The sequence below is a fragment of the Benincasa hispida genome, chromosome 7, assembly GCF_027475165.1.
Source record: "Benincasa hispida cultivar pf3 chromosome 7, pf3_genome.v1.1, whole genome shotgun sequence".
Taxonomy (NCBI): domain Eukaryota; kingdom Viridiplantae; phylum Streptophyta; class Magnoliopsida; order Cucurbitales; family Cucurbitaceae; genus Benincasa; species Benincasa hispida.
In genome coordinates, this window is record NC_143484.1 from 43,223,372 (window position 1) to 43,238,353 (window position 14,982).

At 35.0% G+C, this 14,982-nt stretch overlaps 1 long non-coding RNA gene across 1 annotated transcript; it reads left to right on the top strand.

Moving 5' to 3' along the window:
* Positions 1 to 12,951: 12,951 nt before the first annotated feature.
* LOC150035180 (uncharacterized) lies at positions 12,952 to 14,561 on the top strand. The gene is made up of 3 exons (XR_016530819.1): positions 12,952 to 13,416; positions 13,695 to 13,853; positions 13,940 to 14,561. It is a non-coding gene; the product is annotated as an uncharacterized LOC150035180 (long non-coding RNA).
* Positions 14,562 to 14,982: the final 421 nt, after the last annotated feature.

Here is a 14,982-nt window from a genome sequence, read left to right on the forward strand (position 1 = left end):
TTAAGTCCAATAAACTAAGGTCCTGAGGCTATTTAATGTAGTTTAAACTTTATGTAGTGACATAAAGGTGGATCAAGTTCAAATATATAGCCAAAATGGTCTATAGTATATGAATAAGGTTGGGCGCCTTGTTCTGGGGACGCTATGGATGTGGCCCACTTTGTAATTAGTACAAATGATGTTATTGTGAATCGTTCATATAGAAATATGTGAGTGGGGGCATCCTATATAATGAGTTTGCATAAAACTGAACTATGAAATAGTCACTTTTTACGTTCTAAATGTCGTTTTATGTATAAAACTGGCTATTTCGTTAATTGATGACCTAGGTAACTTAATCTTAATCCTCAGCTAATTATGAACTCTTGTTCACTTGGAATTATCCTTAGATCTGTATAGGTGAGAGAAGCTCATCATCACTGGCCAATAAGCCTCCCATTTCAGGGGTAAGATGAGGTGGATAGCTGGGAACATAGGGTGCAAGACGGAATTCACTCCTACCCGTTATAGGGATAGTAGATAGGTTGTTCCCTTTAGTACTGAATCCAGGTCTTGAATAAGGGGCCCCACCCTCTCCTTGGGCCAAGAGGGGTTCGATTTATAGGTTGGACCTTAAACCAATTGTTCATTAGAGGATCAGTAGAACTTAAGGAACAAGATATAGTCTTGGGGGTAAAACAGTTTTTATGACCCAGTCGAGATTACGAACAACTTGTGAAGGATTAGCTTACTAATCAATGGTTATATCAAATGGACACAAATATATTTATAGTGAGGGGACTGCAACTACGAGACTATAGTGGAATGACCCGTTAGTTAATAAATGTTGATTAGCTCTGTCTAAAAGAGTTTTAGCCAACTAATCTCGGATCATTGGAGCCTATGATCTATAGGTCCATTAGGTTCCCCTACTAGCTCATATGGAATAAACTTAGAACAGTATGATAGAATAATTCAAATTGTTCAAATTAGGTGAAGAAAGAGAAGTCGATAAGTATATGTAATATAGTGGTCGGGTTTTTCAGTTTAGAGATACAGCTTTAATATTTAAATTTGATTTAAATATCAAGAATATGAATACGTTCATATTCGGAAGCTCGAAAATAATGGAAATGGTCAAAGATGTAAAAAGAAAAAGAGTTGACTTTTGACTTTGAAAAGTCAAACTTTGACCGACCTTATATTCAAATATGATTTGAATTTCGAGAAAATGAATGCGGATTCATGCTCGGGAGGTCAAAATTAGTCAACACGGAAAAAATCATAAAAAGTCAAAATGTTGACTTTTTGGTCAAAGTTTGACTTTGACAAAATGACTATTTTGCCCTTTGACTAAAGTTAGTGGGAAAATCCAAACTTTTGTTGGATAATTCCACTAACAAAATAGTGGAAGGTGTTGGCTTATAGTGGAGACATTAAGTCCACTTAGATAGTGGATTCTAGGTGTTGGCTTATAGCTGACCTAAGATTATTCCTATCTCTAGTGAATAATAGTTTACATTGCTTAATGCAACCAACCACTTACCCTCCCAGACAGTTAGTTGTTGCTAACTTTACTTATAGACAAGCGTTGCGTTAGCTTCACACTAAGCAAATAAGGTTTACTCACACACTCATGCAATGCACTAAGTGATGCAATGAAGTTATGGATGCTAAGTAAAGAAAGATGGAGAGGAATCGAAGGAAACACAGAAATGCATTGAACACATCATGTATTAATTCCTTAATCACAAAATGTAATACAATACAATATGAGAAAAGAAGGGAAAATGAAATGATCAACTGAAAGTAATGTCTTGCTTCCCGTGGATGTGCATTAAAGCTACCGGTGGTGCCATGGATGGGCGGTGGAGCTGACTCTCTCGAGATCTAGCTCTGGTTGAAGGCTCCAGTCATCATTCGGGATGGAAGAAGGAGATGAAGAACTCTCTAGCTTTCTTTTCACGCATTTTTCTGGATCATAAGGATCTGCTTTAAGGCAAACCTTAAGCGAAAACCTTGGATGAGTTGAAATTCTGCTCATTGGCTTCTTTATATAGAGCTTGGATCGCCGACAACATTAATGGACTGCTTTGATTCTGACATTCGCGGCGTGTTAGTCCTTTTTTGAATCTCTGCTGCTAACGACATGGTAGGTGAAATGTCAACATCAGCTTTTAATTTTGCCAAGATGTATGTTGATGTGTTCATTCCACCAACCTTGTGTTGATCCTTCTATTATGCGTTATCGTGTAGCCGTAATCGTTCAGTGACCGCATTCGCTTAATACTGCAACTTTGACACGATGACCGCAATCGCTTGACAAGCGCAACTCCCACGCGATGGACGCATGCGACTGATTACCGCAACACCCATGCGTTGATCGAATGCATTCGCCTTTGTGATGGAGAGTTTCTCCGCATGCGATCGTCTATGTGGTGGTTTGGCCTCCGCATTTGCATCCACTTCTTGCATTAGCTACAAAAATAGAACATTGAACGCATAATAACACATAATAATGGGTCAGTCGAGATTCATCATGCTAAACATCGCAAGCTCATTTTCTCATGAATTCCTAACATAATTACCGCATATTCTTCTCAACAACCCTCATAATTCTAAATAAAAGGCCTAAGATGACATGCATTTCTGCATGTCATCACCTGGCTCTGATACCAATTGAAGGAAATCGGATCCGGGATTTCCATGAGCAACGAAAATAAGATAATTCCAAATCACATTCATGAATGAATATTACATTTATAGTCGTCTACAAAAACATGTGGTTATACAATTAATAAAGAAATTACAGCATGAAAACTCAAATGAACAAAGAGAAAACTCTACGAACATTTGAAGATGCGTCTCCACGCTCCTTTCGCATGACCGCTTTAACAATAGCAACCTCGAATGCTCGATCTACACAACTACAACACAACATGAACACTTTGCGCTCGTCCTCAACGATCGCCTCGGTCACGACCTTCTCAGCAACACGAACGACCTCCACAGAACCTCGACAGTGTCGAGTTGTGTATGACACCACCAAGAAGGCTACCTTGGTAGTCTCGGTGTGAGAATCTAGAGGGTGGGCTATGTTCAGACTTGGTATGAGGCAGACGAAGGAGGAAACACCAATCATATACACGATTGGGCAAGTGAGAGATGGCAGAGACCTATCGTATAGGTTAATGCCCAATCATTTAGCTAAGGCTATGCGATCGTCTAGTAAAAGCTATGCGATCATTTAGCTCATCGTTTATCTCGATCTATCGCCTACAGACACTACACGATCGTTTACCTTGGGTAAGTGATTGTCTAACAAAAGCTATGCGATCATTTGGTAAATATTGTACAATCGTTTAACTCACCACTGCACGATCATTTAGCTAGCCCAAGCTGTCGTTTAGTAAATCTATGTTTACTTGACAATTCCGTGAGATTCTTTTTACCGAGAGAAATCTCAAAAAACTTTTCAACAGTTACTAAAATTAGGAAACCATTTTCTTTTATCTCACGGTTACCATGAATTCAATAACCACCCACTCAATTGGTTATTAAAGAAAAAAATTAATTATCCAATAATTAATATTATTATAAATATAAATGATAACCAACTTATCATACTATATTTATAACCTATAGTTTTAATATTTCATCTCATGAAACATATAAACCATAGTTCTTTTTCTATTTGTTGGTACTTAATATAAATCTCATTTACATCAATCTTCTACTAGATGTATCTCATACATTATACCGATTATATCATATATAATCAAAATATCTCATGTCAATTTGAACATTTCAAATCAACACCAATAACTGATCCTCAACTGAATCTATTGAGCTACCAAGGGGACCTTATGAACCTATAGCTCGAAGCTTTAAAGGTACGTGAATAACTGACTAAACTCTTTAGTCACGGGATCCACCATAACTGCCAGGCACTCCCCTAAAGACCGACAGCTGAACTCTCCTTACTACAGATATATTATGTGTCCATCTTAATCAATCAGCAGTGCGACAACCCTTCACAGATCGCTTGTAAGTACAACTGGGCCAAAAATCGTTATGCCCTTGTAGTTACATTTATCTCTTTAAGTACCACTGGTTTCTCTAATGAACATAAGTCATAGTCCTACTATGACTGAGTCTCCTCTTCCAAAGAGAAGTTGTGGCCACTATGTTCAAGCCCCAGAATCAGCCCTTAAGGAAACAATCTCTCTACTTATCCCTACTTCGGAAAAGAAATGAATTCCATCTTGTGGATTGAGTTCCCAGCTCCCAGATCAGACAAGTCCCCTAAAAGGTAGGCATGTTGAGTTGGCAACCTGGCCACTCTCACCCATATTAATCAAAGGACCGCCCTCAAAGGCATGAGTTCCCAAAACACTCAAGATTGAGGTCATGTCACCTATGGTCGTTTAGGTGAGATGCAAGTCTCTAGTATCAACGACGTTATATACAGAGTCTAGTCATCTCGTGGTCCAGATCTTATACAAACTTTTTGTATAGGACACCCTCGCTCGCACGTCTCCACATGAATGGTTAGGATGTACCATCTGTAGTAGTTTACAACACTTGTAAATCTCCATAAAGCGGGTCGTATCCATAGTGTCATCAGGATCAGGTATCCCACCTTAATCCTTATACTACAGACCTATTTAGGTTATCACGTAAGGCATGATTCACTTGTATAACACATATACATGCTTAAGTTCACATAAGATAACCAAGGAGCTTTATTTATTGGATATGAGTAAATGCAGAATTAAATAACATTTATTTTATTCAGTAAACAATGTATATCTTTACAAAACAACGAGACTTCGGGAGAATTAGGACACCAATCCCAACACTTAAAACCTATAAATACCCTCTGAGGTTCACATTTCATTCCATAACTCAAAAATTTCTTGAAAAATACTCAAGAAGAAAGTGATTAGAGGAATTTTTGAGTGACCATGCATTGAGGAGCTCACCTATGCCTTGAAGAGAAGCCAACCTTGCATTCAACTTGTCTGTGAGGAGCAACCTTGCGTTCAACAGTGCTGGAGGAAACCCAACCCTATGTCCAACAGCTATATTTTCCAATCTAAAGGTTTAGTATAGTATCTATTGGGTTGGTAAGTTAGGTTTGGGGTTAAGATAATATTCTAAGATTATTTTAACCCTAAACATGGGATTCTAAGTTGATTATTGGGTTAATATAGGCTCGGGATTTAGGAGAAATATAAGGTATAGTAGATTTGAAAACCCTTTTCCCGGTAAATTGTGAGTGGTTCTACTTTCTATGTCTTTGTGAATTTATATGTTATATATATTTATATATATATATAATTACAAGTATGGTTTAAAAATGCATGGCATGATCGGGAAATATGTTTGCTTGTGATTTTCTGATACTATGACTATTTTCTGGAATTGTGTGGATGCATGTATTTGATTGGAAACTAGAACTGTACTCGGGATAAATTGTTAGCATATCTCGTGGACATCTGGCTGCGATTGTCAGCATACCCGAGTAAGTCTAGCAGGATATTATCGATATGTGCACATTCGATGGCTTGTGCTGGGTATTGGAACTACGTCCTTGAATTTATGGTTGGTTGAAACATTGCATTTATGGAGAAACATATGATCATGCCAACATCTTCTCAATTACCAGACTGAGATCATTCATACTTTAATGTGATCCTGTGATTAATTTTCTATGCAAATATTTTCCAAAACGAATTTTGAAAACAAAACCTATTTTCAGCATACCACCGACTGAGCTTTCCCAGCTCATGTTTTCCAAATGTTTTGTTCTCCTGCTCAGATAGTAGAAGTAGAGCGTTACGAAGTGCTACTAAACGGTAGAGTTTGTCGGCAGATTGATTGCGAAAATCATTTCGTCCTAGAGCTTATGTTAGGATTTTTGGATATGGTGATACAATGTCTAAAATTGTGAACCAGTATGAACATTGATGTATTCTTAATGAAATAAATTCCTTTTAAAACGTTTTCGGCTTTGGGATGTGGTTGGTAAGTATAAGGTAAAGGATAGAAGGTATTACAAAAAGGTAATGTCTGCTACCTTTACACCTTTTTTGGGCGAGAGGTAAGCTCGGGAGGGGATGTGACATAATACATAGATCAAATGGGATAGTTCCAAATGTCTCCCTTATCGACAACCCAAAACTACAATAGAAGAACTATCCCATATCGATTATGTACAATGGGTATTTTGTTAATATAGTTGCACAGGATTAGAAGGACCAAGATTCATGATGCACAAATACTGAAAGAATATAAACACGTATTAATAGAGTCAATTCTATAACAATGTCCTTTACATAACAAATTCAATTACATAGAAAGTTCAATTACATAACAAATTCTATTACATGAAAAAGTCATTAATGGCCCGAAGAGGAAGCACCTAATGTACATTATGGACAAGTACATTTGTTATGTCCTTCTCCCTTGTAAATTATACATCAAACTTTTTGGCTATCCTCTTTCCAATCCATTTGATTATGAATTCACATACTTTTTGGTCGACCATGTTCTCTTAGTAAGTCAGCATTTGGATAAACTTTTGTAAATGTTAATTTTGGCCAATAATCTAGATGTTGTATTAGATGGAAGCGACCTTTATAACATCACTTAAAATGGGACAATTTGTAGCATTCATCAATAAGAGATAAGTATATCAAACGCATGTAATTACGAAGTGTAATTACATGAGAGCATGAAATCTTGAATGACTGCCATTTATTACAAGAACAAGCCCATTCTTTCAAGCTCGCGACTTGTGTGTTGGCCGTTATAGGGAGAAATCATATTTAAGCAGTGTTTGGATTTGTGCAGATGCTCGTTTTTCCAAGCTTTTAAGCTTTTTCATGGCATATTCTATATATATGTCCCACGATCGAGTGCATCGATTATCTCTTGTCTTCGACGTTCAAGATATAGTATTTTGCGATTGAATGTTTGCCTAACCAAAGAAGTAATCGGTAACATTCTAGCACCTTTGAAAACCTCATTCACACATTCAACTACATTGTTTATCATCCACCCATAGTGGTACCCATTATCATATTATTGTGTCCAATTTTTCAAGTCAATAACCAAAGAAGAATGCCTTCATGTTTATAAGAAATCAAGCAAATATCATTTCATTTGGTAACATATTCATGCAATGCCTACAAAAACCATGACCAACTAGACGAGTTTTCTCCTTCAATAATAGCAAAAGCATAGGGAAATATATGCCCGTTTGCATCAATAGATAAAGCGGTCAATAATTTTCCCTTATACTTTCCACAAAGATGAATTTCATCAATCTGAATTAATGGCCTACAATATTTGAACCCTTCTCTTGCAAGACCGAAAGACCAGAAAAATCGACCAAGAATAAACATACCTAGCACATCAGACGAAAGAAAATACCAATTTGATTGTGTTCCAGGATTGTAATGCACAACAACACTCAACCAATATGGAAGCTCTGAATATGATTTCTCCCAATCACCAAACACAACAATCAATGCTTTCTCTTTGCTTGTCATGCACCCATAATTAACATTATACTCATATTGTTTTCTAATTGCTTCTTGGAATAAGGCCACAGGAATCCCATGATCAACTTTAATCATATTTTGAATTTCAACACTCATAAAATTCGAATCAAGTAATGAATATCCAATGTCAATTTTGAGTACAAACATGAGTACTTCCCTTTAAGTCTAGTAATTTCAAACATCCCATGAGTTTTTACGTCGATGAGTCCATAACCTCCAATCACAACCATCCTTCCATTGTTTGCATTTCATATACCAAATATCTTGGTTCAATTCTACTATGAAAATCTAATAGTGTTCTGTCAAGCAGTACTTTTTTTACAGCTAGTTGTAGATCTTCTTTAGTATCAAATAACATTCCTTTTTGTATTAAACTAGAATTATCTACACATCTACTCTTTTCCTTCAACGTTGATCCTTATTCACAGATTGAATTAGTAATGTCCCAATCTATTTGGGTGAACACCTCTGACGGTACTAACTCATTTACATGTTTTGCACTTCCATCGTTTCCAAATAATTCATCAAGTTTGACATCAATATCACCGTCCCCAGTATTTCTAGGTTCAAGAATTACTAAATCATTAGGACGCAACGACATATTTACTCAAATGTTTACAACTATTATAGTTGATAAAATATTAGTCTAACTTAATAGGTTTAATACTAACAGTCTAATCCAACATTTATCTAAAAGATAATCCAAACTCAAATTCAAGATCAATCCAAAAATTTTTCTTAAAAAAATCATAAACCTACAGCCAAGTCTAAACTCAAATTCAAGATCAGCTCAATTCTTTTTTAAAAAAAAAAAAAAAAAAAATCAAACAAACTATAACCTAAACAATCCAAAATAACTACCAAGCCACTTCCCAAAATAATAAACTACAAAAACAAAAATCCAAATTTTCAAGTCCAAACCCAAAAAAATCCAGAAAATAAATGTTAAATCCAATCTAACAGTCATAAAATATGAAATCTTAGAAAAACAGCTTTTACACACTAGATATCCCACGTTTTAAACAAAACTAGTTCAAATCTATAATTTTTCATGCATACATCTAAAAAAAATACTAGATCTATGGATAAACAAGCCACAGCCTCATATATTGGAGAAAAAAATATTTATGGTTGATGGCGACATGGAGAAAGGCGGACAATGAAGCGAACGGTGGATGATGGATGGCGGTTGGCGGTGGGGTGGGGTAGAGAGGAAGAAAGACAAATGTTGGAAATGAGGAAGGAACTTATTGGAGAAGGAAGGGTGGGGTTTTTGGGACCACTAACCCATGTACTCGGTACCGAGTTAAAAAGTCATGGCCTTGGTCCACGATTATGTGGTTAAAGTTGCATGTCAGTCATGTGGCAGTCGTATGATAGGTCAGCGTCAGGTCAACAGCTGATTCACATGATGTGGAAGGAAGTCGTGGACCCCATCCACAATTTGGGTTGAATCGTGGACTGGGTACACAATTTATCTACAATCGTGTACTGGGTCCATGATTTCACTACCCAATTTTTGTCAATTATTTTAGTCGAACCACATTTTTGTCAATAATTATTAAAATAACATTATTTTTTTAAAAAAAAAATCAAGTTTGAGGGAAAAAAATATTTTTATTGTAAATATTATGATAATAGATACCCATTAGATGCTCATACTTAGTGTCCATTGGCTATATGTCATGCCCCCATTTCCCAAATTGTTGTCCATGTGTCTCAACGTTATACATTATTAATGTCCATGTAATTCACCTTATACTTGCTAAATTGCCTATAAATAGTTGCATTTGGTGGGATTTGGTAGATACACATACATTAGGTAAAAGTCCATGAAAATTGGAGAAAGTGGAGAATTTAGAGAAATTTCTTATTTTATATTTTTTTAATTTATATATTATGTTTAATTTATTTTAGTATTATATTTTAATGGTATCCGTATTCTCGTTGTACTGCTCGAGTTCACAACACGTTATTAGCACGAGCTCCTATCATTTTTCTTGCTAAAGGTAGGTCCTAAAGGTATGTTGGTTTTTCTCTCTTCGTTATAATTAATAAATTAAAGTTGTTTTACATATTTGATATATATTAAATTTCTAATATAAATATAATATTTTGTAATAATGTTACTATGAATATATTATAAAATTATAATTTGTATCATTTGATATCAATGGTAATAGTTATTTGTTATTAGTGATTGATGCCAAAATACACCTGGATGCCATAAAAATGTGATCATTAGAAAACAAATTTTCTTCCTAAAGTTTGTCGTAAATAGATGCACTTAAGGTTCCAAAATTTTAGATCAATATGTTAGAGAAGACTCTACATTTTGAATATGCTTCTGCAGTAGTAATATCAAGAGAAGGGTTTTAAACAATATTCTGAACTAATTTCATGTTTTCTCGTGGCCAAACAAAACAAAGAATTATTAATAAAAATCATGAATCTCAACCATCTGGAACGACACCATTTCCTGAAGTGAATGCTGTGAATTTTAGTAATAATCGTGGTCGAAGTTGTGGTCATGGTCATGACTATGCTAGAGGAAGAAATAATTATTATTTTCGTGATGGTCGTTCTAATCATTCAAATTTCCAAAGAACCACACAAAATGATGATCACAAAGAAAAAAACTCCACGAGCTAAGAGTTCAAAAAGTGTTAAGAATAAATTCTTCCGATGCGAAATGACTAGCCATTGTCATATACTTGCCGTATGTTAAAACACTTAGTTGATCTTTATCAAACATTCTTAAAGGAAAAAGAGAAAAATGTGGAAGCAAATTTTGCACACCAGGATAATGACATATTTAACACATCTTATATGACAAATTTGGATGTGGCAGTGTTCAGTGTAAAGTAGGTATCGTTAATTCTATCTACCAAAAACAAATGAAATTTATTTAAACTCTAACTACAACTAGAACTAACACGTAGTAATAGTGGAAGTAAGAGGCCGATCCCAAGAGAACCATAAATAATTGGCCTAAAATTTGACTAACTAAGCAAAAGACAAGAATTGATATAGGAAATTTATTGATGAGAGAAATAAGAAAGAGATTGTGAGATAAAATTCAATGGAAATGAAATCTTGGGGATTTTATATAACTAGGCAATTCTATCATTGACTTAATAAGAAATCATGCAATTAAATTATTCAATAGCTCATTAAGAATAAATTCCTAATGCCCTAATTAGCTAATTTCACAATTAACCCTAATCTAGGTCTTAATTGCTTCCTAAAGAGATTTCACAACTAATCCCTAAATTGCATTGAACTCATGAGTTTTCTTAACTATTCCAATCTTGAAATCAAAAGACCGAAAATTCAAGATTGATTACATGAATGTTCTGAATTAATAGATTCTTTAAAGAAAAGAGGAAAAGAAGTCCACATTTTCTATCAAGACTACTAATTCTTTCAAATACAATTCCAATTTTGTTATAGAACCATGTAATTTTTGCATACAAAAATTGATTTGTCAATTCAATCTTAATCAATTTTATTCTAGATCTCAGTAAGAACATTCAAAAGAAAGTTCAAGAAAAGTCTCAAGAAAATGCCTAATTACATCGTACCCCAAGAAAAAGATTTACTTACTCATGGAAGTTGAAGTTTTTTAAGCATTCCATTGATAGTTGCATATTGATACAAGTTTGAGTACAAATCGACTCAATCTCACAGAAAAATTACAAGAATCGCTCTTGGAAATCGAAATCTCTCTCTAAAAAAAGGGTTTTTCTACTTCTAATTTTTTCTCTCAAGAAAATGATGGATTTTCCAAAAAATGATATCTCTCTGTCTTCGTTGAAAAATTGAACTCATTTATACTAATAGGAAGTCTTCGCGAAACGCATGGATGGATCACATCAAAATCCGGAAAGAAGAACGAATGCATCGAGTTTTTCTGTTTAATACTCGTTCCTCGACATTTGGCGGTCAATACTCGATCCTCGACGCTCTGGATGCTTTTTACTCGATTGCCCTTGATGGAAAATGAATCAGACAAAACTCGATGACTCGATGGAAGATGGTTGAATACTCGATAGTCTTTACTTGATGCTATTTGACAGTATTCTGCTAAATACTCGATGGTTGATGATCCAACAACCTTACTTGATGCGCTCCTGGGTGTTTACTCGATTCTCTTCAATTTGTTGATTTTCTTGGTTATTTTTATCTTTCTGATACAATTTTCTTGTAATGACTCCAAAATACTTCGGAGATCGTTTAATCCTACAAAATTAGCAATTAAAATAAATAATCAACACAATTTTGGGGGAATTAACATAGAAAATATACATTCTTTAAAAACTTAACAAAACACCCCCAACTTAAACTCTTGGTTATCCCTAAGCAAGCCTAAGCTAGAAATATGCATACATTCAAACAAAAACATGAATTTTTTTTATTGGTTATTCAAAGTTTCATTCTTTTATTCAAAATTGACAAATTCAAGTTGGTACACCTTCATCTTCACATCCAATTGATCTATACATTCAAGTGTTTTGCACACAATGAATTGATTCTCATCTCTTTTCTCAACAATCAAGGAAATAAGGATATAAGCAAACATTTAGAAATTCAAAGTTTTGCTAGCAAAAGGTTGAAAGCTTATTTTGAAAAGAAAAGGTATTTTTCTTGCAAAATCATAAAAGAAAAGACTATCTAGTTTTAGTTTACTTAAAAGCCTAAACTAATAAAAAGAAGATATCCAACCTTCAATTCCTCTTCACCCTACACTGCCTAGTTATCGGTCTATGATGTACCTAACTTGCATTGGATAGAGGCAATTCTAATACAAGGGTGCCTTTTTATATACTCACACACACCAAACATAATTGTTATTTCTTTTACTTAGAGGGATAACATCTACACTTGCACTATCGGAAACCTATCACTCTTTTCTCACGGGCCCTAACAGAAATACGATGAAGATAGCTCTTTCCACCTTTACTCATGCACACCCACGTTAGTGAAGGTTATGTTATTTTGTTATGTCAATTCGCAAGCTTGTTTCTCCTTTTTTTTTAGGAAATTTTTTTACACTAGGTCCTTTTTATTCCTCAATATCTAGATTTGCCTCTAAAATAAGATGTTTTACTACAAGAATTTTGGACTTTAATGTCGGTTGGAAAAAGTGAAACCGGATGTATAATGTCTGTTTTGTTTTTCTTAAAAAAGCAGATCTTTAATGTCGGTTTTAAATTGACATTGTAGGTATACCTTTAATGTCGGTTTAAAAGCGACATTAAAGATCCACTTTTCTTTTTTTTCTTTTTAAAAAAAACCCATTCCCCCCCATTTTTTCATTTCCCGCTTCACATCCCCCCCCCCTTTTTTTTCATTTATTTTCTAAACCCAATTTTCCTCATCAGCCACCTCCTCCCTCCCATTACCAATCACTGCACCTCGCCCCGCCGCTCGCCGTTCCTACTCGACACCATCTCATCGACTGCCGTCCCACGCCGCACTCTCAAATCTTGTCGTGGAAGATTTGAGGTTACGTTAATGATTTGCCGTGGAAGATTTGCTGTGGAAGATCATCTCATCAAGACAAAAATGATCTTAGATCTAGTCGTGGAAGATTTGTCGTTCTTCACACGTAGTATAGTAGATCTAGTCGTCTTCTTCTAGGAGATCCACCATCCATTCCGTCGAAGCCCAACCGTTCGTTCAGTTGTTGAAGGTACAAGCCCAGTCGTCCATTCAGTTGAAGTCGAGCCATCAAAGGTACAAGTCAATCATTGTAGCTCAGGTCCCTTTCGTCGTAGCCCAGTCGGTCATTGTGGCTCAGATCCTTATTCTTCCAACTCAGATCTATTTCATTCTTCGATCTCTGGGTTAGATCCATTCAAAGGTGAAATTTTCTTTGTTCCCACTCCATATTTCAATCTGAGTAGTAGCTTTCCAAATGTTTAACGCATATTATTATCTGTTTTTTTGTTGCTTAAATTTTTATGCTTGAAGTTTGAAGGGCACTGATTAATGGTTTTTATTTGTATGTTGTGCGGACGTTTAGGAGTGAATCTTAAGGTTTTTTTTTTCTGCTGGGTTTCTACTATTGCGGAAACAAATATTTGACAGAGAAGTTGGGGAGTTCTAATGGTGAACAATGTATTTTCACACAAATTACAGGTTATGGACAAGCACTTGAGCATTTTGGCAAAGCAACATATTGAGACACGTTTTGTAAAAATTAACGTTGAGAAAAGTCCATTTCTGACTTAGAAGTTGAAAATCGTTGTTCTTCCAACCCTTGCTCTAATCAAGAATGCAAAAGTAGATGACTATGTGGTATGTCCATTATGATAATACACCATTGATTACTGAATTATGGTTGTTTTTATTAACATTACCTTTCTCTCATGTGAATCCATCAGGTAGGATTTGATGAGCTTGGTGGAACTAACGAATTCAGCACAGAGGAATTGGAAGATAGATTGGCAAAATGTCAAGTCATCTTCCATGAAGGTGAATCATCCATAAATGCTTCAAAATCTAATGCACAAACCATGAGAAGTGTACGACAAAGTACGAGATCAGACTCATCAGATTCAGAATAAGTTAACATTTCAGGTGTTGGAGAGCTTACTGGTATGTCGTTCTGTTTTAAAATTTGAGAGTATTATCAATATCTGCAAGTTCGATTATGTCTTTACAATCATTCCATGAATGGCAGAAATGTGGCATTTTTGCTTGTGGCATTTTTGCTTGTATCAGTGCACTGAAGCACATTTTTACTTCATGATATCTCTAAAGTTCTTGCAGTTGCTGTTTATTAGGAAGATAAAGTTATAGGCTAGAGAAACATGAAATCATCTCGTGTACCGAATCATGTGGGGGAGTCTTTTTTGACTGAGCAGTTACATGTTTTGCGTTTAACCTGTAGTTTGTTATTTCCACCATTTTAAACCCCCCTCCCCTTCCCCAAGTGGTTGTTGTATATTTTCATATTTCAAATGAGTTTAAGGTGAAGAAAGAACTAGAGTTTCTCTTTGGCTATTTGATCCAGTTTATTTTAAATTTGGCTTAGATGTTCTAAATTTTTGTTCTCTGTTTCCTTTAGGGAGAAGTTTATTATCTTTCACTCCTTTATTGACCCGTGTTTCAGCTTGCATAAGATATGACAAAAGCTGACTACAGGTAGACTTCTGAAACATAAGCTGCTTACTTTAGAAGTTTAAAGGTTAAATTACAAATATCTCCAAGTTTGTGTCAAATAGTGCCTTAATCTCTAAAAAGTGTCTACTAGGTCTCTAACTTTCATTCTTGATTCTTGTATTTAATAAGTATCTAAACTTTAAAAGATTAAAAATAATTAATTCCTAAACATTTGATTTTATGTCTAATAAGTTCTCATGCATTCAATTATGTTGTGCTCATAAGTCATTGACCTATGCAATATTTATTTACATTCACGAAC